Source organism: Podarcis melisellensis (assembly GCF_964234715.1).
Source record: "Podarcis melisellensis genome assembly, chromosome: 7".
Classification (NCBI taxonomy): Eukaryota; Metazoa; Chordata; class Lepidosauria; order Squamata; family Lacertidae; genus Podarcis; species Podarcis melisellensis.
Genome location: NC_138539.1, coordinates 28,422,970 through 28,449,874, shown reverse-complemented (window position 1 = coordinate 28,449,874; position 26,905 = coordinate 28,422,970). Strand labels below are relative to the sequence as shown.

Here is a 26,905-nt window from a genome sequence, read left to right as displayed (position 1 = left end):
GACTGACACTATCCAACTATTTTTGCAAAGTGTGCGCAAAAGTTCAGACAGGGAATAGTGTTGATTGACTAAAGCTGAGGAAAGGCTAAATGTCAGCCTTTCAAGGCTAAATTTGTGGCAGCTCTCTAACAGACGGGAGTGACGTTCAGAACGGAGACTGACAAAAGAATTGAAGGTGGTAAAAAAAAATGAGGACTTCATATATTTACAGGTGAATCCCTAGATTAATTTTGTTTTGAATATTTTTATTGCACATGTATAAAATCAGGATACAGTTAACGCACACACAAAAGGAACCTAAGCTTGTTTCTTAGGTAACTGACAATGAATCTATTGAATTACTTAACTCTGGATGAAATCCCAAACCAAATAAATGATTTCCAATTGTCCTTGAATCTGTTAGTATTGACAGTCTCCTCTTGCCCATGCTATATTAATTAGTTGGTTGATCTGTACAATATTCCACTCTGCTTAGCCAGTTATATTTGTCTAGAGCCTCAGGTGTGTCATTCTGCAGCAATTTCACTATTTCTGCAAGATGACTGTAAAAAAACAAAGTGGCCATTGCATAACCGGTGATGCTGAAATCTGAAATAGTGCAGACTGATATTTAGTGGAGCAATATGCATAAAAAATAAGACTCTTCTTCCAACAGGAATTGTCTTTGTCACTTTGTTCATTCACAAGCCCAGCAAACAGGACATTGTTTTCAAATGGTCTCCCATGACGAAGTGTCACATGGTCAACAGGTGTGTTATTTTTCCAATACATATTGCTTTGAACCTTTTGGGTGTGCGCTGGATGTATTAGTGTGCAAAACCTTTATGTTGCCTTATGTACCCTGCTTTTTTAAAATTAAAAGTTAAAAAAAAAATCCAGGTCTGCAGAACTTGGAAGCACCACTAGGGATGTGATAAAGTGCTGTTATGCTGCCTATTGGGACTATGCCATAGAGCAGTGTTTCCCAACCGGTGTTCCGCGGCACACGAGTGTGCCGTGAGACGTTGCCTCGTGTGCCGCGAGATGCCTGGAGGGAGGCGGGCGAGTCGGGCGGCGAGAGGCGGGGCGGCGGCGGCGAGGAGAGGCCGCGCCTCCTGCTGCTGCCTGGCGCTCCTCCTCGCAGCCGGCAGCGCTGCCTGGGCGCCTCCGCGCGACTCTGCCTCGCTGGGTTTGGTCTCCCAGCAGAGACGGGTCACACGCGCCCCTCCCTCCCTCCCTCAGCCTGCGCGGAGGGAGAGCCAGAGAGAGGCATCGCTCCTGCGCGGCGGGAGAGGGAGCAGCCGGAGCGATGCCCCAAACGAACGCATGGGACCGGAGGGGAAATCCTCTCCGAGGCGGATTGAGCGCAGCTGAGAGAAGCCTTTCGAGGAGCTGCCGTGTCCCCTGGAAACCCCCTTCCCAGCTCTGCCTCAGCCGCCGCCGCCTCAGTTGCCGCCGTCCCTCAGTCCCTCGCTCTGCTGCCTCCTCCCACCCCCAAAGCTTGGAGGTTCCCCAGCAAGGGGGAGGGAAAAAACTTTCACTTTTGTGCGTCCCTCCCGGCGTGACGCTGCGCGCTGACGTCACGGGGCGGGGCTTTAATGGTGGTGTGCCGCGAGATTTTTTTTCAGTAAACAGGTGTGCCGTTGCCCAAAAACGTTTGGGAAACACTGCCATAGAGGGCATATCAATTATCTGCTAATCATGTCACCTGGCTGGTGGACTTTGTTTAGGTTGCTAGATCACAGGTTGTGCAATCCTGATTTATTTACATCAGCAGCTGAGTGATTCTGGGATTTTAATTCCCTGGAAACAAAAAAATCATTATCAACATTTTTCATTATCTGCAGTTCTCTCTTCCATAAGGCTCAGATGACAACAGCTGTGTCTTTATTATTTTCAAGGAGTCAGCTATAAATGAAGACAATGTTTACCATCAGATAGCACTTAGAAAGTGAAATAATTGCATTTCTAAAGTTGGTGCATAAACCTAATCTGGTAATGCTACCTTTCAGCAAGCTTAATAGCTATTAAATCCTGAGTATTTTTCTTTAGGATGGGGGTCAGTGGGAGTTCAGAATCCCTGTGGTGATCACATTCCACAACGCACATATCACATTCGTGTTTAAGGGGATTAGGAAATGAATGGGAAGAAGCGCACAGGGCTTTGCCAAAGAGGAAGCAGAAGGCTATATTTGCATATTATACAGTTGGATGCAAAGCCATCAATCATCATATTATCTGTACATTGAGGATGATAAACGGCTTTCATTCTGATGAGAGAATTTAATCACATGGAGAACGGAAGAGGGCGCAAAGTACAAATGCTTCATCTTCAGAAGCAATACTTTATCATTAGGCATATACATCTAAGCATGTTTCTAAAATAGCACCAGTCATTTGCATACGCACGCAGGTAACTTTGGGAAAGGTCAAAAACTAGTTCATTTGCACTGAAAGGAGCCAGATCTAATGAAAAGGAGCACAACTTCAGGACTCTTGCCAGATTTAAAGCATTTGAAAAATAGAAGCCCAAGACTATCTAACCCAATATTCTCTACTCTGGTAGTGACTCAAACAGAGGTCTTTCCACCATCAGCTACTGAACTTGGCACTTTTCGCTGAACTACGGACCATAGTCACGTGCTCTGCCAAATTTCTTCCCTAAAATAAATACAATTCTTAAAGTTGAGCATGACAAGAAATCTGCCATTTAAAAAGAATATGATCCAGAGTCTAATCACTGATGGCTTAAGTGGGCAAGTGAGATCAGCCTCGTACATCATGGAGAAGGGCCACCAGCCAAAAATGACTGGTAGTTTGGCTAACATCATTTCTCCACAATGTCCAATGAAGAATTTGCCCATCTCTGTGAGTAGTCGGTAGCTGTAGCCTGGGAAAATAAATTCTCCCAGGATGCGCTGAATTGCATGAGTTCCAAGGGACATGGAAACCTCCCAATACTTACAAGATGTTTCAGCCAGAAGCAGCGTAGGAGCAGCCCAGCCCCTCCATCCCATTCTCTGGTATTCATTTCACTTAGAAGAGTCCTCCACGCACCAGTCATTGGCAAACAACCAAGCTTGTATCTGTAGGTAGCAAAGCGGGGCTGTGGTTCTCCCATGGTCTTCACCTGGGTTACAGAACCCTTCCTAATCCTGTATCAGGGAGCAAGATAGGATATGAGATGAAAACAAGATGAAGGAAAGGAGATAAGTTGGAGCAGGATTTTGACCAGGAAAACTTTGATGAGACAGGCAGCAAAGTGGCAGGAAGGACCAAACAGAAGTCAAGTCAAATAGGGTTTCAGGGGTGCCAACTTGAATAAAATATTTATCACAAGACATGGCACACACCCATTTGAATGCCAAGGCCCATCAACTTGGGGAGGGGGGTTGCCCCCTCAAATATTTTATGAGGGGTGAGGGGACCTTAGCCCCTAGGAGTTGGCTCCTATGTAAGGTTGGGAAAGGAAGGCAGCACAAAGAGAAGGGAAAACAATAAAGGCACAAGACGAGGTGTGCGCTATTGACCAGCCTGCCAGCAGACTCAACTTCTTGCTTTTATAACAGGCATGGGGAACCTTTTCTGTTCACACTATCAGAATTCAAGGACACATTCCAGACAGGCTAAAGGAGGATGTGGAACAATGTCAGTGAGGGGTGTGGCCTGGAGAGGCGGACATGACCTAGGAAGATTCCCAAGGGTGAGATAGACCTGGAAGGCTGCCTTCAGCTTCTAGGTCTGAAATTCCCCATTCCTGATTTATAGGGACTGCTGAGCATGTGGATTCTGAAGCAGGGATTCAGTCTGTTTTCCAAGATTTTAAGATGCTGACAGTTCTATCAGAAGCAGGGATGAGTGGTGAGCTGGTTTTGCCATCATATTTCTGCATGCTCAGAAATAATCAAGAATAAAAGAGGTGAATAAATATATACTCAATGGCATACACAAGACTTCTATCCGTGAGTCTTTTTTCCATATATCTTATTATTCTCTAGCAACCTTGCAGTCATTGCCCATTTATTAGTATACTTTGCACACACGAGCTGTTCTCTTCAATAAACGTAAGGGGTTGTGATGTATTGACAATATCCTTTTCTCATTTTGCCCTCGTATACCTGCAGAGAGCAGCATTGCTCAATGAAACATATTTGCAGTCAGGAAAGGATCGGTTGCCCAGTTCTAACTTTCACAGCAGTCCCCTTTTTAACCTCTTCAATAGGCAAAAGGCCTTTTCAAATGCCTTAAGTTAGAAAATGGATGTACAATTTAAAATGTGCAAAGTGTATGCACATATAGTTGTAAGGAGCTGGCTTGCATGGTCATAGAGCTATTGGTTCATTCTAGTCCAGTGCCGCCAACCAGTGCTGCAGATAGCCTCTGGTTTTAATGGTCTTATTGGGGTGGGGCCCTCTTTCAGAGGTGATGTCTGTCACCTCACTTGCTTGAAAATGTGGCAGATTGCAGTTGGGAGTGAGGATGCTCAATCTGCTGAGTGGAGCCCTGGATGTCACCCCCACCCCAAGCCCTGCCCAGATTGATGCCAATGCCAACAACTCAGATTCACAGCATCAACTCCCAAAGCCTGAGATGGAGATATTGAACAGCCTCAGAGATTGGAGATATTTAGTTGGAGATCCCAGCGCCTTGACCGGCAAAACATGATTGATGTTTATCAGTTATGGTAATGAGGAACCACGTTGATTGCAGGAAACAACTGTGACTGCAAACCACTGATATTATGTATACAGTATTGCTGAAATAAGATTCATGCATAAGCCAAGGTCATAGCGATACACTTTGTCTCCAGGTGGGAAGGATATGCAGTGCAAACATTCCTATAAAAGGAGTTTGTTAGCGGCATAGGATAAATCACAAAAGGGGTGATTCAGCAGGCTATTCTTATTTTTGAATGTGGCCCTCCATCCAGACACCTCTATCTGGCCCCTGGAACTCTCTCTAGACCACAGCCATCACTGTGCCTACTTCACACCTGTTTTTTGCCAGGCTGAAATGTGGCCTTGATCTCTTGACACTCCCTCTTGCTAACTTGGGCAGAGGATAGAGAGGGTTGTGTATTGCCACATGCACACTATACTTTTAAAATACAGTGATAACAATTTTAAATAGTCATGGGTTCTCCCAAATAAAATAACAGCCAGAAAAAGTAGGTTCCCCCCCCAACTTGCTCCAACAGCCAAAAAAAATAAAATAATTAAGAATTGTGAGGGGCAGGGAACTTTGGCAAGCACTGTGGGGGAGGATAAACTTAATGGTGCCCATGGGCACTGTATTGGAGATCCCATAAGCTAGACCCCATTATATAGACTGGACATAGGATGTTGAAAAATGTGTGATCTACCACCCAGCTGTAACTCTTTCCACACTCGTGTGTGTTTTTCAACATTTTTTTTGCTGTCAATTAACCTTGCTTGTTGACGGAGACCTATATCTTCACGAGAGAACATTTTCAAGGTTTTCTAGACCCTCAAAATGAGAATCATTTCTCATCACCTAAACTAGCAATAACATTTTGTTGTTGTTGTTAAGAATATTCAGCACAGTCCAGATAGTTAACGGCCACTAAAATCCGTAGGGGGCATGGGGAGGGAAGGGAAGGGAAATGCAACGTATACATTACCCACCTTCCTCTGAACCCCCTGTGAAATAGCAAGGAATATGAATTGCTAAAACTGGTGTTTTGCGGAATAATAAGAAAGTGCCTTGTGATAAGTCATTCATTTGGACGTGCTCCAATTTAATCTTGTCTGGTCTCCTGACTTCCAGATTCAGTGCTTCAAAAGAAAACACCATAGAAAAAAATTGTAGATATTCAGAATAACTTTTCAAGAGTTGGCACACACACAAAGCTTTCATTTGAAATTGGAGCAGGAAGGACATTTCAGGTAAGAGCGTGGTGGGACAAGACAGATAGTTGCACAAATTTCAACTCTAGTCCTTACAAGCTCGAAGAGAATTGTGTCCAGTTTATCTATCTCACTACTATAAATTATATTTGTTCTGTCTCATTAAGGCTCATATTTACCCTTCACATTGCATGTATTATTGCTGTGCCAAAGAAGCGGCAGGAAATATGGATTACAGATCAATACATGGCATATTTATGGGAGAGGATCTGGGATTTAAGCCAGCTGAATCCTGTTCATCTAAACTGGCTGAACTACAAATCTTTCTGCTCTTGTCTGTTGCATCTCAGGTTATTGGAGTTCTGTCCATTTGGCTGTGGTCAGGATTCAGCATATGGGGTCAGAGAAGGCAGCAACCTTTTATCTCTGTGCTACACATAGCTTGATTAAAAAACCCACCCACATCCCTCTGTGTTAGCTACGGTAAGTGTATCATATGGGGATAACAGGTTGTCACAACCACTGCATTGCAGTGAGCAGATTCAGGATGCTGTTGAGATCATCAACCCTTCTGACTGCAGCCACCATCAGCAGATGCAGTGGGATGGTTCCAAGACAGGAAGCCATGATGTGACACAAAAATAGACATGAAAGGGACAGCACAGCTACAGATGGTATAGGACTCCAAATGGGGAGGAGTTTAGCTTGAAAGGCAGACTCCTCCTTCCACTGGTTCAAGAAGAATTTTTACCACTTTGAGACAGAGCTCCAAGGGATCTAGACCAAGCATAGGCAAACACGGCCCTCCAGATGTTTTTGGCCTACAACTCCCATGATCCCTAGCTAACAGGACCAGTGGTCAGGGATGATGGGAATTGTAGTCCCAAAACCTCTGATGGGCCGAGCTTGCCTATGCCTGATCTAGACCTATCTTGAAACTAGGGGAGAAGGAATTTCTGTTTCAAGACCCTGCCATCTCACAGCACCAGGTCATAGGCCTGCTCTTTTTCGCCTCATTTTTGTGTCGCATCACTGCCATTCATCCCACAGCCAGTGGGGGGAAGCAGAGGCAATACCAAGTTCCAGAGGATTTTGGACCTCACTGCCTGTAATAACTCACTCCCCTAAGAGGAAACGTGCAGGTGTAGAGAGAAGCTCCTGAGCCTTTTGAACTTTTCAAGCATCCCTACTGAATGATGGAAAAATCATTTAGGCTTTTAAAGCATTCAGTGGAAACACACAGGTGGGGGAGGGGCACCCAGGTCCATCCCTAACAATCATTAACAATTCATTGTTAACAATTCATTGTTAATAATCATTAACAATTCATCACTAACAATTACAGCAAAAGCAGGGTATACCCTAGTCCAAAGCAAGATGGGATATGTTAAATAAAAATGAATAAAACATTCATTTAAGAAATGTCCAGAGGTGTAGTCTGCTGCAGAAAAAAGGAAGGAACCCTTAGATGCTGAACACATTTTTTACAACATAAGCTTCCATGGATGCATCTGATGGAATGTAGTCCATGAAACCGAATGCCATAATAAAGTGGTTAGTCCCACAAGATTCTGTCTTTTAAAGCATTTTAAACAGAAATCCGGAGCCAACTGCCTCATGCCATTGTGGCTGTCTTCACTTTGAGTGAGCCTTTGCCATAGGATTGCAATTTTAAAAGCAGTGGATGCCCCACCACCACCACCATCAGAGCTATGCACATATCTAGAATAAGGGTGTGCAGCTGAAAATTACCTGGATATTCCTTTTAAATCTTTTTGCATGGGACAGAGAGGCTTTCTGTTCATGGGGATGTAAAAGGCTCTGTGCTTTCCAGAGCAAATAAATCTTCACTCTCTCATCAAGCAAACCGCTTTAGTATTGATTTGGCAGTAATGCTCAGTAGGCTTTAGAATGAGGGCCATTCCGTCCTGAGAAGACAGCTTCTTTCCTTGAAACCATGAGCACTTGTTGTTTTCCCCTTTCCTCCCTTGACCTGTCTTTTTTCTGGAGCGTGATCAATCTTTCTTTTGGTCCCTGCTGAGAATCCCCTTCCTTACCTGTCACTTGGAAAAGCTTTCAGCAGTCTTAATAGCTATACAGAGTTTAATGATCTGCAAGTCATTCTCCGGTGGAAATTTAATTACCACCTTGCGAATCTTTGCCAATTTCTCTTGATAATTCTTTGTGAAACTGTTCCTTGTATGTTTCCCACTGTGGTTTATAGCACCATTTGACCTGCCTATTTCTAAAAGCCATGTGGCCTAATTTAAAGACTCAACTCGGTGCTCTCTCTGTCTCTTCCCTTCTCCTAATCGGAAAATAATCCTTTTTCCCTGCCACAAATAAGGTCCTCTTCAAACTGCTACTATTTTGCAGAAGGGATTCAATCACGCGCCAGTAAATGCTATTGTGCAACAAGCCCACTTCCCAAAAAACCCCCAGACTTTTTGTGGCAAGGGAAGTGATGGAGAAATGTACTTGGAAGTGTTATGTACTGAAGTTCTCACCCTGGGCCAGCAGGGGGATATTGTAGATAGTTCAGGTCTACATATGCAAATAAGGGATCGAAAGTGACGTTCAGTGATTGGATAGTTACAGAAAGTTGTTACAGTTACGATGTACTGGAGCTCTATATAAGCAGGCTGACTGAACCCTTCAGTTCAGTTCTGTTCCAGCTTACAAATAAACAAGAGCTGTTTGAAGAATCCCATCCTCGTCGCCAGTGTTAAGTTGTGGGTGAACATATCAGATGACACAGCGATTCTTCTGCCTTCCATCAAAAGACTTCAAGGATGTTAACAACTATCCATTAAATATTCAACCATCTGTTTTTAGGATGATGAGCAAGTCTGTTCTTTGCTTTGTTTACTGGGGAATCTTGAGGACATGATTGGGTTCCACAGCTTGGTTTGGCTTGGTTATCCAATTTATTATACATATGCAGGATTCATAAAGGTGTACACATACAAGAGGCAGACCAAACCTGCCTGCCTGGGTAGGGGAAACCACCTCTTAAACTATGAAGATTTGTGTTGGACAGGAACAAAGTGTTTGCATTTTTCTCTCCCATTTTTTTCCCTTTTCCTTTCCTTTTGAAAACACTAGAGGGAATTAAGCTTGTCGGCTCCAGAAAACCTATTTTGGGGGTCTGGGGAATGTACAAAATGCAACTGAGATTTGCATGACTCCCAAGGCTTGTTGGAGATTATATGTATTGACCAGGAAATGTGCACAAGTTCATCTTCATGGACACATTACATGCACGTTTTCAGTGAAACCTGGTGCTTATGTTCAATGGCTGGTTGTTATGTATATTAACCACTCAGCTTACATTACGCTGTGTGTGTGTGTGTGTGCGCGCGTGTTAGGAGTAATGTAAGCTAAGTGGTTCATGAGTATCCTAAAATAGGACTCCATTCTTCCCAAGACAGTAAGCATCACCTTGGTAATAATGAGATAAATAAATTAGGTTATCTGTAATTCCTTAAGGGTACATGAATATAAACACGGTTGTTGTTTCCAATTCTTATTTAGTAAAACCATACATATTAAGCATTAATGTGGGTGAAGACATTCCCTTGACACAAGTTCATTGCATTGTTTCTGGATCATGCTGTGATTAATATGTTTGGCAAGACGTGTGTGTCGCCCCTATTACTTGTTCCTTGCGTCAGAAAAAAATAATAATAATACAGTGTGTTTTGCCATAATTGTGTTTTTATACGCTAAAGGAAAACATACCGTGACCAGTAAACATTTCAAAGTGGGTGAATGAAGATGTTCAACAAAATCCTTTGGTGCCACCAAGTGGACTTAAGGCAACAGTGCATTTCCTTAGATTTCATAAAGATGTTCATTCATTATATAGCACCATCTTTCCTAAGAAGTAAATTGCACTGAATTGGCTGGAGCTTTTGCCCAAGAAAGTGTGTATAGGATCACTGCCTTTATATCTTTATTGAGTGTGGAGAGAGTGTTCACTATATATGTTAGGTAGATAGATAGATGATAGATGGATGGATAGATAGATGGATAGATGATAGATAGATAGATGATAGATAGATGATAGATAGATGATAGATAGATAGATAGATAGATATAGATAGATAGATAGATGATAGATGATAGATAGATAGATAGATAGATAGATAGATAGATAGATAGATGATAGAGATAGATGATAGATAGATAGATATAGATAGATAGATGATAGATAGATAGATAGATAGATAGATAGATAGATAGATGATAGATAGATAGATAGATAGATAGATAGATGATAGATAGATAGATAGATAGATAGATAGATAGATAGATAGATAGATGATAGATAGATAGATAGATAGATAGATAGATAGATAGATATAGATAGATAGATAGATGATAGATAGATGATAGATGATAGATAGATGATAGATAGATAGATAGATAGATAGATAGATAGATAGATGATAGATAGATAGATAGATAGATGATAGATAGATAGATAGATAGATAGATGATAGATAGATATCCTGCATTCATAGGTTTACAAAGTAATCCCTGTGCCACTCTGATAATCAGGCAGCACTTTCCAGCAGGTCTGAAGAAGGATTCGTAACAAAGGGTTAGACAGCCTCAAGCAATGTTACATACTTTCCTGCAATCCCCTGACATTTTCTCTTTCAGCAGAAGAATGCTGGCTGCAGTTCACAAAGGGATGGGGGACCTGTGGCCCTCCAGATATTGTTGGATTCCAACTTTTGTCAGCCACAGCTGGCATGGAGGGCCACAGGTATAACATCCCTGTATATTATACTAAGCCTGAGTTAAACAAAGCCTGCATTACACACCCAGTCAATCATGTAGCCCTGCCAGAAAGGGCCTTCTGCAGAAATCGGGAACCTTCTTATCAGGAGGTCCATACGGCAGGATATAGCAATCAGGCCTTTAATGTTGCAGCACCTACTCTTTTGACTCCCTCTCATTGCATATTAGACCAACGTTGTCTCCGTTGTCCTTCCTCTTTCAGTCAGCTTTTCAAGCGGAAATCTCAGTCCCAGACTGCATCTGTACTGGAACTGTTTTAAATGATTTTTTATACAATCATAGAATAGTTGGAAGGGATTCCAAGGATCATCTAGTCCTACCCCCAGCAATTCAGGCTTCTTTTTCCCAACATGGAAACCCATGTTCATGAGATTTAGAGTCCTGTTCTCTACCAAATGAGCTATGTATATATGGGACTGATTTTAATTGTTTTTACACTTTTCTCATTTTATGGCTGGGATTGTTTTTATTTGCTTTACCGGTGTATATTCTATTTGTGTAACCTGCCCTGAAACCTTAAAGTAAAGGGCCAGAAGGAAATCTAATAAACAAAATAGGCCTAATATCCAATGACATCCCCAAAGACAAGAAAAAGGTATTCCTTTACACAACAGCAGCTGCCAGAATGTTGATTGCAAAAAACTGGAAGGGGGAGAAAATCCCATCACTGTTAGAATGGCAAAACAAACTCTGTGAGTTTGTAGAAATGGCAAAATTGATAGCAATTATTAGAGGCCACTCAAATCAGAGAATAATTAGAGAGTGGGATGGAGTGAAGGAATACATGAAAAAACATGGTTCTGGAATTGAAATATTAATAGAGAATGTGCAGGGATAAGCAATAAAATAATAACAGAATCAATTGAATAATTATTAAATTATAATAACACAACAAGATGGAAGAAGTAAAATATTGAGATCACACATGGGTGAAGGGGAGTGGGGGGTATATGGGAACCTATCATATCATTTATAATTTGTTAATTGTATTGTATTTACATATAGCAAAGGGAAGCCTAGAGCAATTAGAAATATTTTAATTTAGGTAATCTGTGTAATAGGCTTGTGTTAGAAATGAATATGTATTTTGAATTTGAGACTTGTATTTTTTTTTTTGAAAATAAAATAAACAAAAACATAAAATAATAGTAGGTGTCAGGATTTGTTGCCCTTACATGCTGGAAGAAGGAAAAGGCAAACCTCCTGTGCTTCTCTTCCCCCACCCCAGAGCCATTTGTCATGGATGCTTTAGTTGAGATTCCTGCATTGCAGGGAGTTGGGCTAGATTCATTCCAACTTAACAGTTCCATAATTCTGAGTACGAGGTCTGGTACCTCTGGCTTGACAGCTGGTGAGGCCAACATCACACATCCCCCATGCACTTCCACAGTCTCCAACACCCAACAGAGGCTGGTCCATTAGGGCAATGGGGCTCTGCCCCACCAAGCTCAGTCTGGCCTCAGCCAGCCCCCAGCTGCCTACTGCAGTCCAGTAGATAGAACTGTTTGCCCACTTTCTCCTCCTCAGGTCCAGCTTCCGAAACCTTCTCCCCGCAGTCTTCTCCCTCAGACCACGCATCGTCATCCCACCACCACTCCCTGGGCTCTGAGCTTTCTTCCCTTGGGATGTTCCTGTGGCGTTTGCCCTCATATGTGTGTGACATCAAACTGGGTTCATAGGGAAAGGGTTAACCAATTGTAAAATGATTAACCAATGGGAACCCAGGGGGCAGAGTTAACTGTGTATAGTGGTACCTCACGTTACATACGCTTCAGGTTACATATGCTTCAGGTTACAGAATCCACTAACCCAGAAATAGTGCTTCAGGTTAAGAACTTTGCTTCAGGATAAGAACAGAAATCGTGCAGCAGCGGCACGGCGGCAGCAGATGGTCCCATTAGCTAAAGTGGTGCTTCAGGTTAAGAACAGTTTCAGGTTAAGAATGGACCTCTGGAACAAATTAAGTACTTAACCTGAGGTACCACTGTATAAGGTTTAAGCACAGAGGTTTTTTAGGGAGTTAGAGTTGTTGAGAAGACAGTCTGGAGTTAGAAGAGACAGAGAAGATAAGTCTGTGGGTTGGGCTAGTCTGATGTGAGAGAGTGAGAGAAATTGTTAAGAGGAGTCAGTCAAACAGTTGAGATAATCAGTCAGAAGGTATTAGGAAGGTATAGGCCGGTAAAGAAACTAAAGTTAAGATACTGACAGGAATATTATCTGAGAAACCATAAACTTGTTAATGTTTGTAAAATAAACTTGGGTTTGTTTGTTTTCTTGGTTCACTTTTAACAACTGACTGGACTCGGTGTTTTACCAGAGAGTAACTGGTTGGTGGCAGCGGGGGAGCAAGCACAGTGGTGGCACAGGGATCAATAGACCGTTAAACACCCGGGGACCCTGTGTGATCACCACAGTTCCCCAGCTAGTTCCTCCCTCCATTCCTCTGTGCCCAGCCAGTCCCTGACAGTGCAGCATCACCTGCACTTCTGAATTTCCCTGCCTATTTAGATCAAGCAGGTGAGGAGGCACAAAGCCAGAGCTGAACCACCCTTTTCCTTGTGGTGTGTCAGGAGGGCAATGACAGACCGGGCACTAGCCAATCAAATGTTTCAGTTCCCTGTGTAAAGACATCCTTGCCTTCCTGCCCCTCTGTTTCCCCCAGGTGAGGTAAATTTACAATCCACAGATTAAATATTGAACTGTTTGGAAGGGAGATAGGAGATCCCCCATGATGGCCACAGGTAATCAATCATCTTCCTCTCAGCTCAGTGGGGTGTCAAGTCTTTACCTGTCAAACATGCTGTTTCTCTCCTTCTCTGGAGACGGCCTGGCCTAAGTGGGTGAAGCAGTCTTTAAAAACAGAGCAGCTGCATGCAGCTTCTGTCCCTGGCCAGGGAGAGCTTCCTACAGTAACATCAGCAGGGCCTACAAAACATCACACACACCATTCCTTTTTAATTAGTTATCCTGCAATGCTTCCCAAATATGGCCATGTTATTGACATCTGCTTCTTAGGGGGGGGGGCACTTCTGCACTGCAGCACAAAAAAAACAAACACACACACACACCCTTCCTGGAAATTTTGTGTTAGAAATAAAGTTTCTCAATTTTAGCAGGAAACCAAGAGACATGCACCTGTTATAAACAATGTAGTATACTGCCCCAAACTTTTGCACATGCTATCAGGAAAAAAGGAAAATGTATAATCCTTCCAATACAATCAGGGGCACAAATCATGGTGAATGCTCAGTAAACATGTCTGGAGGGGCCCTGACCAATGAACGTGCTTTTGGGCATAGAGTAGGCAACACAGTGTTCTAGATTAATTATTTGGCTGAGTTCACACAGCAGTTTGTTTTGTTTTCCCTGTTGATTTCCTCATTACATAAAAGCTACTTCTGGAATACAGAGGAATATAATGCATTCCCACAATGTCCTTGTGAGGTAAGCTAGGCTGACAGGCAGCCCAAGGTCACCCAGCATGCTTCCTGGCTGAGTGGGATTTGAACCCTGGTCTCCCAAGTCCTAGTCTGGTTGTCTAACCCCACTGGCTGTCATCATAAAAGCATGGTGACTGGGAATAGCAGAGCTCTGCAATGTCTGTAGGTCTTCTCCAATGGAGGTGACCTAAGAAAACACTCCCTGTATACACAGTGTGTATACAGTGTGGTGTAGTGGTTAAGAGCGGTAGTCACGTAATCTGGGGAACCGGGTTCGCATCTCCGCTCCTCCACATGCAGCTGCTGGGTGACCTTGGGCCAGTCACACTTCCTTGAAGTCTCTCAGCCCCACTCACCTCACAGAGTGTTTGTTGTGGGGGAGGAAGGGAAAGGAGATTGTTAGCCGCTTTGAGACTCCTGAAGGAGAGTGAAAGGTGGGATATCAAATCCAAACTCTTCTACATGTATATTGCAAGCACTTTAGAAGTGTATTCTCAGCATGAAACAGCATCCACTTTAGATTGGCAAATAGTGTGGGAGAGGAACAACATCAGGATTATCTCTTATGTACAGCACCCCAAAAAGGTTGCATCTAGCAGTAAATGCACATTGTCACGCAGTGTGTACATACATTACCAGCATGATTATTAGAAAGCAGATTTATTCCGTATTTGGAAGAGGTGCCAACTAGTTCTGGGCGGTTGTGAGGAGAATGGAAACAGTTCAATAAATAGGAAGGACTATGCTTAGAAATATAGATATTATTATTCGTTGGCATGTTTAGAATTGGCTGAAAGGCAAGTGCAGGAGTTTATTAGTTACATCTGCATTTGAGGAGCAAAAATAGATGTTGCCATTAGATTTCTGACTTACCGAGCTGAGACATAGCGAGCATAAAACTATTAAATGTGATTGAACTCCAAGAAGATCAGATAAGAACATCTAGGGAAGGATCACAACTCAGACTAATGATCTGGCACAGTGCAGGAAACGTGTGGGTCACCATGTGCATAATCACTGGGGGAAAGGTGGAAGTGCAAACAAACCCTCAATCACTTGAATTAGAGCCCTAATTTGTAGTGTAAATTATACACTGGGCCACTAGATGGCACTGCTTCCTCATTCAGAACAATAATTTTAGTGAAAACCTTTGAATGCAAAGAGAGAGATTTAAAGAGGGTGATGTCACCAAGTCATACATTATCCACTGCTCTTTTTAAAAGTTTGAATAATACAAAAAAAAAAAAAATCAAGCAATAACTACTAGCATGGTGATGCTGCAATCCAGTGAATCCGGTGCCTACATTACGGCTCCTCTGCCTACAATGTCAGCACAACACTGTGCTCAGGACCAATTGGTCTGTGATATCCTAGAATAAAGTGCATTTCTCTGGCACCTAGTGCTTTTCAGGCTGTGGACTGTACTATTATGTCTGTTTGCCTGCCTGTATCATAATCAAATTTTGCTTTATGGTTCTTAAAATCAAGGGGCAAGGTTTTTTTGTCTGTCTTTGGACACAGTGGGGCCCCGTTTTGAATCAAGGTGGCAACTGAACCTTTCAAACAGAACCTTTGCAGAGAACAGGGCAAGGGGAATTTGGCTTTGCTCTTCTGCATCTCAGTCTCTCTGCAGCTCTCAATACCGCTGACCATTTTGCCCTCCTGGACCCACTCTGTGGAATGAGAATTGAGCCCATTGTGTTACAGTGGCTCCAGCCCCACCTAATGGACAAAGTCCGGAGAGTAGCCCTGAGAGACAGCTTTTGGTCCCCTGGCAGTTGAATTATGAGGTGGTATGGGGCACTGCAGTGGCGTAGCATGGGTTTCTAGTGCCCGGGGCCACACAGAAGGGGAGGGAGGGAAACAAACAGAGTACGCATGCTCATTCAACTCCCTAAGAGCGTCAGGAGATGGCAGCTGCAGAGATAAGAAAACAAGAGTCATTCAGTTGTCTGGAGAGGTCACTTCCTGGTTCGCATGGAGAAGCTGTTTTCAATGGACCCCAGTGATGGAAACATGCAGCTGTACTGAAGCACCAGGTGCTGAAATTTTTATCCCCTTAACAAAGCAAACACCCCTGTGTCCCCTCCCATGCTACACCACTGGGGCACTGTTTCATCCCCAGTGCTATGTAATATCTATATGAAGCTGCTAGGAGCAGTCATCAGGTGTTTGGGGGCAAGTTGTCAACAATATGCTGGTGATGCTCTATTTCTCCATGCATGCTGTGCCACAGTGCTTGCAAGTGAGACAACAGATTTGCCTTGCAACGGGGTGAATGAGGGAGAAATAAGCTCAGCTTGAGTTCTGGGAAGATGGAGGCATTGTGGGTGAGTGGTTCTTGTGTTCAGAAAATTAGTCAATTGCCTGCCTTGGGCAGGGTTGCACTCCACTAAAGGAGCAAGCACCTAATCTAGGAGTGCTGGGAAATGTAGTTCTGTGAGGGGTCTCCTAACAACTCAGTACCATAAATAAACTACATTTCACAGGATTCTTTGGGGGAAGACATGACGCTTAAAGTCATGTAAGGGTGCTTTAAATGTAAGGTGCAGTTGTGGCCTTTGTGGCCTTAGGAAACTAGCAGTCAGGGGATTGAGCTAGATCATGGTGAGAATAGGGGTCATTTAAGCATTTCCGCTGCTGAGAACTGCCCCCCAGCAAAAAGGGGAAAAAAGCACCCTCAGAGCTTAGGGTTTTTTTTATCTCATACAGTGGTGCCCCGCAAGATGAACGCCTCGCAAGACGGAAAACCCGCTAGACGAAAGGGTTTTCCGTTTTGGAGGCGCTTCGCAAAACGAATTTCCCTATGGGCTTCCTTCGCAAGACGAAAGCCCATAGGGAAATCTCCGGGACAGCGGGGAAGCACGTCTTCCCCACTGTCCTCGGACCTCCTCCGAAGGCTGGCGGTGGGGCGGAGAGACCTCCTCCTGCCGCCAGCCTTTGGAAGGCTGCTCCGAAGGCTGGCGGCGGGAGGAGGTCTCTCCGCCCCACCGCCAGCCTTTGGAAGGCTGCTCCGAAGGCTGGCGGTGGGGCGGAGAGACCTCCTCCCGCCGCCAGCCTTCGGAAGGCTCCTCCGAAGGCTGGTGGTGGGGTGGAGAGACCTTCTCCCCGCGCCAACCTTCGGATGGCTGTCCTGAAGACTTGCGGTGGGAGGAGGGTTTTCCTTCCCACCGCCAACATTCAGAATGCTGTTTTGAATGTTGGCGGTGGGGAGGAAAAACCCTCCTCCCACCGCAAGCCCCAGGAACAGAGGAGAAGCGCTGCGCACCTTCCCCTCTGTTCCCGTACCTGTCCTGAAGGCTTGCGGTGGGGAGAAAAGCCCTTCTCCACACCGCCAGCCTGGCAAGCGGTCTCCATAGGAACGCATTAATTGATTTTCAATGCATTCCTATGGGAAACCGTGCTTCGCAAGACGAAAAACTCGCAAGAAGAAAAAACTTGCGGAACGAATTAATTTCGGCTTGCGAGGCACCACTGTATTTATTTCATAACATTTATAGGCAACTTGATTTTAAAGAACACCAACCCCTCAAAACATTTTGACAAGATTTTTGGCAAAACAAAATATTGCAAGAGTGGAAAGTTTATAGCCCTTCTCCCCACACACCATTTTCTAGATGTGGAGCAAAAGTTCCCAGACCTTGGTTAAAATGTTGTTACTGCAACAACTGTACTTTGGCCTTCGGCTACCAAGCGGAACCACACCCCCCCCCCCGAGCTTTTAATAACTGATGTGTTGGAAGCAGTTTCTGCTAATACTGCCAGCGCTGGTTTATTATTGGTGCTATGTACTGCTGTATTATTGAGCTGCTTTGCTTGTTCTTGGGCTTTTCTTGTGGGTTTAGATTCAGATTGTATTGTAGTTAACCTACAGAATTTGGCGGTTACTAACTTGGACAGGTTTAAAGAGGGACTGGACAAATTTGTAGTGAATAAAGCTATAAATTTCTCCTAACTGCTATGGCTGTGCTCCCCCCTCAGTGTCAGAGGGAGGGTGGCTCTGAAAACCAGTTTCAAGGAATCACAAATGGAAAAATTCCTTTTGGACTTCCCATAGGCTGAACTATATTATAGAGGCCATTTTTCTTACTGTATCATATTTTCATTATTAAAATTTTCATTAACCACCTCAGATGGACAGCTTTAACTGAAAGGCTGAGAACAAACATATTAAAGAACATAAATTTTAATTAATATGCCAATATATAAGAGAGATAAAACAGCATACCCAGCAATATTTAAAAAGCGTAATTGCAGCTTGAACGGTACCAAGCACCGCTTCACAACTAAAGAAGGGGGCTTGATTTGCTGATGGAAATGTGAAAAGCAAATTGCAGAGATGAATGTTGTGTGTGGTTCATTTCTACTTAGAAATCCTTCAACGCTTCCATTGAGATGCCCAGCAGATGGCATAAGAGATCCAGCGGTGATGAGTTGTCAAGTTTTCCTCTTTCTGGAAATAGTTATTTAGCGTGACTGGGATTATAGGCTTGGTTTTTCTGCAGTTTTGGCAGGGTAATTCTGTAGCTTTGGAATATTTGTGTGGCTGCTAACAGTGTAGGGCTAGGACTGGAAAGACACACAGGTGGGTGACTTTGGGGCAGCCACTATTTCTCTCTACTGCCTGTGTGTCCCCAGTACCTTTCATGATACCCGCAAAATGTCTCAGTAAAATACCTCCTCAAAATTCAGTTTGCAGTAGACTGCTTGCTGCCCATGTCTCAGCTTGGCAGTGGCTTGTTCTTCTCCTGCAGCAAATATGCCCTCATTTCAGTGGATGCCAGGATTGGGCACCTACCCTACCCTCCCTTCTGTTCTGAACAGAAAGGTGGTGGGAAAAGTTTCCCTCTGTCAGTTGCTAATTGTGGTTTCTCCCACTGATGGAGAGAGGGCTGTTCCGGGGTCATGCCCACACCATTTTGTGGCCCGGTCTCTCTTTCTGCTCTTCTAAATGTGGAGGCCATTTTGTGTTACGCCAAACTCTGTGGCAGCCATTTTGTGACAGGCAGCCACTATACTTTCTAAATGAAAAATCCCAATATGTTCTCAATATGGTTGGCAGTTCCTGAACTAGCATAACTTAATAGTGCTTTTATAAAGATAATAGGAGAGAAAGAATTATGTACACCAATCCGTGTGAGGAAGGATAGAGTAAAAATGTAATGAAAGAAAACAAGATAATTAGCCAGGCTCCAAGGTACACAATGGCATGTGTAATTGGATTTTTGACTTTCCTTCCTCTTAATGGCACATCCCATGCTACAAAGCAAACTGCTTTTGAAAGTATGTTTTGCCAGCTGGCATGCAGAATTCCTGCTCAAAAAACATGTGGCTGTCTTGGACCTTGAAGACACCCTTTTTGAGGCATTGCACTGCTATTTCTGTAGCTGTGCTGCATTGTGAATTTTGCTCTCGTGCACTTGTCTTAGACTCGGGCTGTCAAACACATTGTGTACTAAGACTGGGTTGGCTGCTATATAGCAAAGTTAAAGTACAGAGGTGTCAAACTAACTGAAGAATGATTTATGAACAAGGGTGCTCTGAAACCCAAACTTGACAGCGGGTGTCTGCAGAATTATTGAAAAGTCCTTCCCAAATGAAAGTGAGGCAGGAAGTAAAAGGCATTTAATTAAAAATGCCTAGCAAAGCGTGTCAACCAAACACACAGGCAGGTACCTAAAAGCAGAAAGCATCTGACTGCATGATCTGAACGTAATACTTTGCAAATAGACTCCTGCGTGTGATCTCAACTGGGGACATAAGAAACAATTTGGCAAAAATTATTAGCGCTATCCAAGCATTAAAGGGCTTGTGCAATGAGCTGGGACTGGTTCACTGGCCCTCTTTGGCTGTGTCCCACTCACTAGGATTGGGAGGGCTATTCTATCCATTTCCACTTTCAGGTGACCCGACCTAAGGACTCATCCACACTTTTACTTGTCCTGTGCTTAGAAAGCATGGGTCCAAGCAGATTTCTGCTTGTCCCTTAGTTTCTAGGCATGAGTCCAAATCGATTTCCCTTTGCCCCATCACTTTCAACCAGAAAAACTACTTTAGTGCTAAATTGGAGCATATGTCAATTTAGAGAAAACCCGATTGATGTTTGCTCTGATTCAGCAGTGAACAGCAGGTTTTCACCAGGGGCAAGCAGCAAGGCAAGCGGCGATCTACAATCCAGTATCAAAAACTGGCAGTGATCTGAAGTCATTTAAGATAGAGATAGATAGATAGATTAGATAGATAGATAGATAGATAGATAGATAGATAGATAGATAGATAGATAGATGATAGATAGATGATAGATAGATAGATAGATAGATAGATAGATAGATAGATAGATAGATGATAGATAGATGATAGATGATAGATAGATAGATAGATAGATAGATAGATAGATAGATAGATAGATGATAGATAGATAGATAGATAGATAGATGATTAGATAGATTAGATAGATAGATAGATAGATGATAGATAGATAGATAGATATAGATAGATGATAGATAGATAGATAGATAGATAGATAGATGATAGATAGATAGATAGATGATAGATAGATAGATAGATAGATGATAGATAGATAGATAGATAGATAGATAGATAGATAGATAGATAGATGATAGATAGATAGATGATAGATGATAGATAGATAGATAGATAGATAGATAGATAGATAGATAGATAGATAGATAGATGATAGATAGATAGATAGAGATAGATAGATGATAGATAGATGATCGATCGATCGATAGATAGATAGATGATAGATAGATGATAGATAGATAATTAGATAGATAGATGATAGATAGATGATAGATAGATAGATAGATAGATAGATAGATAGAGATAGATAGATGATGATAGATAGATAGATAGATAGATAGATAGATAGATAGATAGATGATAGATAGATAGATGATAGATAGATAGATAGATAGATAGATAGATAGATAGATAGATAGATAGATAGATGATAGACATAAATGGATGAATGGGTGGATCTTTATTTCACAGATACAGTTCAGTGGACACTCGGGTTGTGAACGTGATCTGTGTGGGATGCACATTCGCAACCCACAGCGTTCACAACCCGCGTCTGCACACGCGCAGGTTGCGATCTAGCGCTTCTGCACACGCCTGACCGCTGAAACCCGGAAGTAACCCATTCCGGTACTTCCGGGTTTCAGTGGTCCGTAACCCAAAAAAACGCAACCTGAAGTGGATGTAACCCAAGGTATGACTGTAGTTATGTTTGGATAGCATCATGTCAAATCCAAATAGTTGTTAGATGGACAAGTAACTAAACAAGTGAGAAAAGTCAAACTATATTTTTATATTCCTTTACACAGATCTGAGGAGCCTGTCAAAGTGTGCCGGGCGTCTCCATCTTTGCCCTACTGTTGCTTTAAATCGCAGCTGACTTCGTGTCAGCATGCCACTTCCTTCCTCCCTCTCCTTCCCCTACTGTTGCGTTAAAACCTTTTCCTCCCTCAAACTCATGGAGCACTAAGGGGGCTTTCCCCCATGTGTTTTGTTCTTTGCCTTCCTCACTGTTTGGGGAAGGACTCATTTCTTATTGCTTTCGTTGTATTTGAACTAGCGGGCGAGCAGGTGCGGAGCTTTTCATTTCCTGCCTCCCACCACTGGAGCTCTAACCCCCAAGAAGGCAAGCCAGCTTCAGAGGGAGGAGGAGGAGCCTGCAATTGACCAATATCAGTCCCAGGGTCTCCAAGTCGATCGCGATCAGTGTCTTGGACATGCCTGCAAAAAGTGAACCAAAACACAGCTATCCTTCACAGAATGACTAACAGACCCAACACTTCTTAGGCTGCAATCTTCAGGAAAAGATCAGTAGCATTGGGCAAGATGTCATCTATGGTTGATTGTCCTCTTTTACTGACCTTTTCATTGCAGATCTATTCATAACATTCCAAGGTACATCAGGGCTCCTTGGAAATTAAAACTTGAAAGCTACAGGTGGAATAAGTAAACTGCAGCTTTTAACCAGTAACAACTTATTTTCAAATTGCTTAAATGCAGCTGATACCCAGAGAAAACTTGAATAAAGTTTTGCATAATAAGTTGGCAGGATAATTGAGATATTTATTTTAAATTGCTGCATTTTAAAAAAGGATTATAATAAACTCTGGCTTTTAAATCTCTGAGAAATTAGCATGCAAATACTTTTTTCTTTTTGCTTATGAGGAATGAAAGAGTCTTGACGTTTAATCAGATGCTTTACATCTCACACTTTACGCATCCTAAAAGCTTTTGAAAGATTCTCACAACTTTACATATTAAGTTGTGTTTTTGTTTTCACTTAGCATATCAGTTCTTAAAATGTAGTCACTAAGGTATGCTGATTACAGATTAGACACACAAACGCACACACACATATAGCATATGCATATCTAAATATACATTCTGAGCTAATTTTTCTTTCTTTCCAAAATATGGGCCATCAGTGCCAATTGTGGGGAAACCAGATAAAGATTAAATATGTATTGCACATTAAAGATATATTGCATAATTCACTGAAGAGGAATTAAAGATTTATTAACAGCCAAATCCTATGCTTATCGGTTCAGAAATATGTGGCATTAAAGTTCAATGTTTGCATAGAATTGTACTCAAAAACTCTTTCTGAACTTAAATAGTAACCTTGGAAGCTTCGCAATGTCCAGTTTATGCACACAAGCCTGCAATTCTCATATGTCACTGCGACACTCATGTTTAAACAAGATCTTTTTATGTTTGGGCACCTTCCATATTTAGCACCTCAAGGGTTCCTGTAATCAAGTACGACAAAGCGCATTCTCTAATTAAATGAGAGCGTGTGTTGTGGTGTGGGCTGCCGGGCCAGCCCTATGTTGCCAGGTAGGTTAATGGTTGTTGCGTGGTGCATTGATTGGATAACCGGGTTGCTGGGGCAAATTGTATGTTGCAAATTTGGTGGGTGGGACCATAGTCTTTAAATATTGGTGCACTCTGGTTTCTCTTTCTCTTTGCAGAGTGCATCGGATCACCCGCCCGCCCGCCCACCCTCTTTTCCAGTTGACCTTGCTTTGCCTGTCATGGGGTCGCCTGCCTTGGTGCAGGGGCCTAGTGGGAATTTTGCCATTTGGCTGATTGGCTGTTGCCATTTGGTTTTTGCCTACTACTTAGCAATTCGTCACAACTTGTAAGGTTGCGGTTAGGCATTGGTTATAAAAAGCTGGTGGTGGAGGGGTCAGGATAGGCTGTGCCTGCCACTCCTATTGTGCTGAAGGGAATTCCGTTAAACGAATCCTGGGGCTTGCCACGATTTCGTCCAATCCCTGTCATGGGACCAGGGCCGGCAAGCCTTGGGGAGCTGGTTGTGTGAGCAGCGTGGGACTGACGCTCAGCTCAAATGATCCCCAACATTGACTTTCCCTTCTACTGGCTTCCGATCGGAGCTCGGAATGTCAGTTCTGTCCCAGGCGGGGGGGACAGATAGTCATAACCAATGTCTAAACAACCACTCACTGATTTTGTATTTTAATAAAGTTGTGGCCAAAATAGTGCCCCAAAACCAAAACTAAAATTACGTGTGATGTGTGAAATTATTTCAGGGGTGGCCTGGAGACCTACACACGCAAAGATAAATCCTAAGTACTTTTATTGCATCGAAAGGAGAATTTGCATGTTTATTTTACTAACTATGCAAAACTGACATTGCTTGGCCAGACTTTGGTAAGCAACACACTTAACAACAGCCCTTTAAGGAGTTAAAGCTATCAGTTCTGAAAACATGCACAGAAACACATAGCAAAGCTGAGATGCAGTAAAATTGTTCAGGGTAAATGGAGGGGGAAGAATTCTGGCTGAGACTAGGGGAAGGGGAAGCTGTCTGCTCAATTAAAGTAATGATTCGAAAACAGTAGCCTTAAGGGCCTAGCATACCACAAAGAAACTATAGATGTCTGTGAAAGTGAGAGTATGGAACTGACCTTGAGAGGAAAATAGTCCAGGGGAGGAGGGGGAGAAGAAGATGGAAGAGGAGATGGTGAAATTTAACTCACTTGAAGCAGCCAACAGTGAGAGCTATTTAAAATACAGCAGAGGTTTAGCTTTCCTAATAAGACAAAGGGTTAAAATTAGAGAAATAAGCTAGAGGAATGGTGGTTCTGTAAAGAGCCTTGAAATGGCTTGCAAGCAAACTGTGGAGGCAAGCACTGGGACACACCCGCCCCCCTCCCCAAAGGCCTCTGCAGCTGCTCTTGTTTGCAACCCAGTTGTAGAAGGCAGAATCCACTAGAGCCAGACAAATACTTTGCAGGAAACAAACTTTTGACAAACAAGTGGAAAACCAGGGTATTTGGGGCACTTAGTTCACGCTGAAGCCTACTGAGGCCTTTAAAATTGCCTGAGATTTTCTCATCATTCATGTCAAACTGAATTGCTCACTTCTCTAATTAGAAGCCAACTGCAGAATCGGTCATTAATTCTAAGTGTCAAAATCAAGCTCTTGGAAATGGTACGTTTTGATTGGCCTTCATGCTTTGGTTGCCAAGTGGAGGGTGCTTCAGGCTTTACGTATGCATGTGTGCATAATACCCTCTCTAGGAAATATCCGCTGATGAAAGAAGCATGCAGATGTTCCTCTCCATACTTTTGGCCTAGGTGTTTACTAGGATCCTTGAATTAATTTTTGAAATGCTTGGGAGCTATGACAAAATGCGTCTGCTGTAGTCCTTTCATACAGCACCCAAGACTGTCCTTCCTAACCAAATTGTGATCCTCTTCACTGGAATCTCTTTTCTGTCTCCTTCACTGTTTCTTTCTCTCATCTTCTCTGCATCTTCTCTGGCTTCTGTTTCAGTGTATCTGAAGAAGTGTGCATGCACACGAAAGCTCATACCAAGAACTAACTTAGTTGGTCTTTAAGGTGCTACTGGAAGGATTTTTTTTGTTCTCTGCAGCTGTAATCCCTTTTCTTCCAGCAGTTATCATTGCTGTGAATATTCCATTTTTGAAATGTTTCGCTTGCAGACAGACCCCAAGAAGAGTTTACTGGCAATAAGAGTGCAAATGCTTGGGGAGAGACTGTAGTCACTTTCAGACGTGCAACCTTTCCAAATATTCCCCCCCCCTGAAAAAAATTAACTAGATATACATACTTGCATCTGTGTACATCTATTCAGAGCTGAGTCCCATTGAGTTCAGTATAGGGAAGTGGGTATAGGATTGCAGTTTTAGTATTCTAAAGCTATAGCTGTTAGTGTAAAAGATCCATCCTCCATCTATGGAAGACTGAGACTCAAAAGCTTGAATTCTTCTATCCCTGCTGCTGCTGCTGTTCCAGGGCTCTGATATTTTGAAGTAATTTACAGCCATTGACATGTTTTGTCTTTAAACAATCACATTATCACTCTGAAGTGGACTATAGGGACTTTGATCATAACAGGCAAATGGTAAAACAGATGAAAGCATTGAGATTGGCTGGATGCCTAATATAATGCTGCAAGGATGGCCTTTGGGGGTGGTGGTGGACTAATTTGTAATTTTTCCAATCTTAAATTCAGCTCTCCACATCAGGTGTTGTTTTGTGTGTGTGTGTGTGTGTGTGTGTGTGTGTTGAGCCCTACCGAAAATTCATTAATATTTCAGTTCAATTTTATCCTAATGTATGCATTCTTGTATGCAATTTTACCAGATATACATATTTTTGCAAAGCAATTTCACCTCCTATTATGCATTTATGCATTTCTATATGTTATTTTCACTAACGTATGCATTTATGCGTACACCTTACCCTAGGATATGCATTTTTGTACACAATATTCGGCTGGAAAACTGCATTGAAAAATTCGGAGAAGTGCAAATTTCAAAGGATGGCAGTGTTTCCATTTCTATGTTGTTTTTGAAAGTACAGATTAGGCAGGCTACATTTTAAATGCAAACTGGATCAAATTCCCCCAGCACCTGCCCTCCTTAGCCGTAGGTGCTACCCTCATTTTCTACTAACGCTTCTTTCGGTACAGGGTTATACAAAATCACACCAGACAAGCGGGAAGGGGGCTTCCAATTTTTTTGTGGTGTATTTTTCCCTCCTGCTTGAATTTAAGTATTTGAGACAGTTTAGATAGGTATCTTTTAGCAGTAGAATCTCGTTTACGTTGCTGCTGATCACATGGACCTTAAAAGAGAAATTAGGCTTTATTTCATGAGCTGCCTTTAGGTGCTAAGAGACCATTGCTCAGGGGTAAAACACCTGCTTTGCATTCAAAAGATCTTGGTTCAGCCTATAGCATTTCCAGTTAAAATGATGGGTATCAGGTGCTGATCTGGAAACATAGAGAACCATTGCCATGGAGAGTAGACAACAGTAAGTGAGACCCTATTCCCCTCTCTGAGCTGCAATACCCAAAGTAGTTTAACTATTGATCCCTTTCCCCAGGAGACTCTGAAAATTGTACTCTGGGAGGAGAATAGATATCTCCTAACAGCTCTCAGCACCCTTAAGAAACACAAGCTCCCAGTATTTTCTTAGAGGAAAGCCATGGGTGATATAATCCTGCTTTAAATGTAGTGTGTAAATCTGGCCTAAGTTGAGCTGCTGCCATGTTGTGTCCTGCTTCTATGGTTTTTGTAGTTGTACTATTGCCAGTACCCAGTGCCAGGTTTGCAATGCAGTTATTTTACTGACTGAGGCAGAAGCCAAAAACCCTTTACAAAAGGTTAATATTGATCATCCATTTGAGAAGCAGGGGACAAAATACAGCTTCTCTCCACAATAATCTTCCCTTCTAAGCAGCTGATGAGAGGGATTTTAACAAACATCGGTTG

General features: G+C 42.8%; 1 protein-coding gene and 1 long non-coding RNA gene across 4 annotated transcripts in view; one reads left to right on the top strand and one right to left on the bottom strand.

The window, feature by feature from the left end:
- LOC309374735 overlaps positions 1 to 13,542 on the bottom strand; it is a 46,537-nt gene extending 32,995 nt beyond the window's left edge. Inside the window, exon 1 of the long non-coding RNA XR_014170695.1 lies at positions 13,444 to 13,542. This is a non-coding gene — a long non-coding RNA (uncharacterized lncRNA). The remainder of the gene's footprint in view (positions 1 to 13,443) is intronic.
- RALYL (RALY RNA binding protein like) overlaps positions 1 to 26,905 on the top strand; it is a 264,584-nt gene that overhangs the window by 156,422 nt on the left and 81,257 nt on the right. The gene's annotated exons all lie outside the window — the stretch shown is intronic.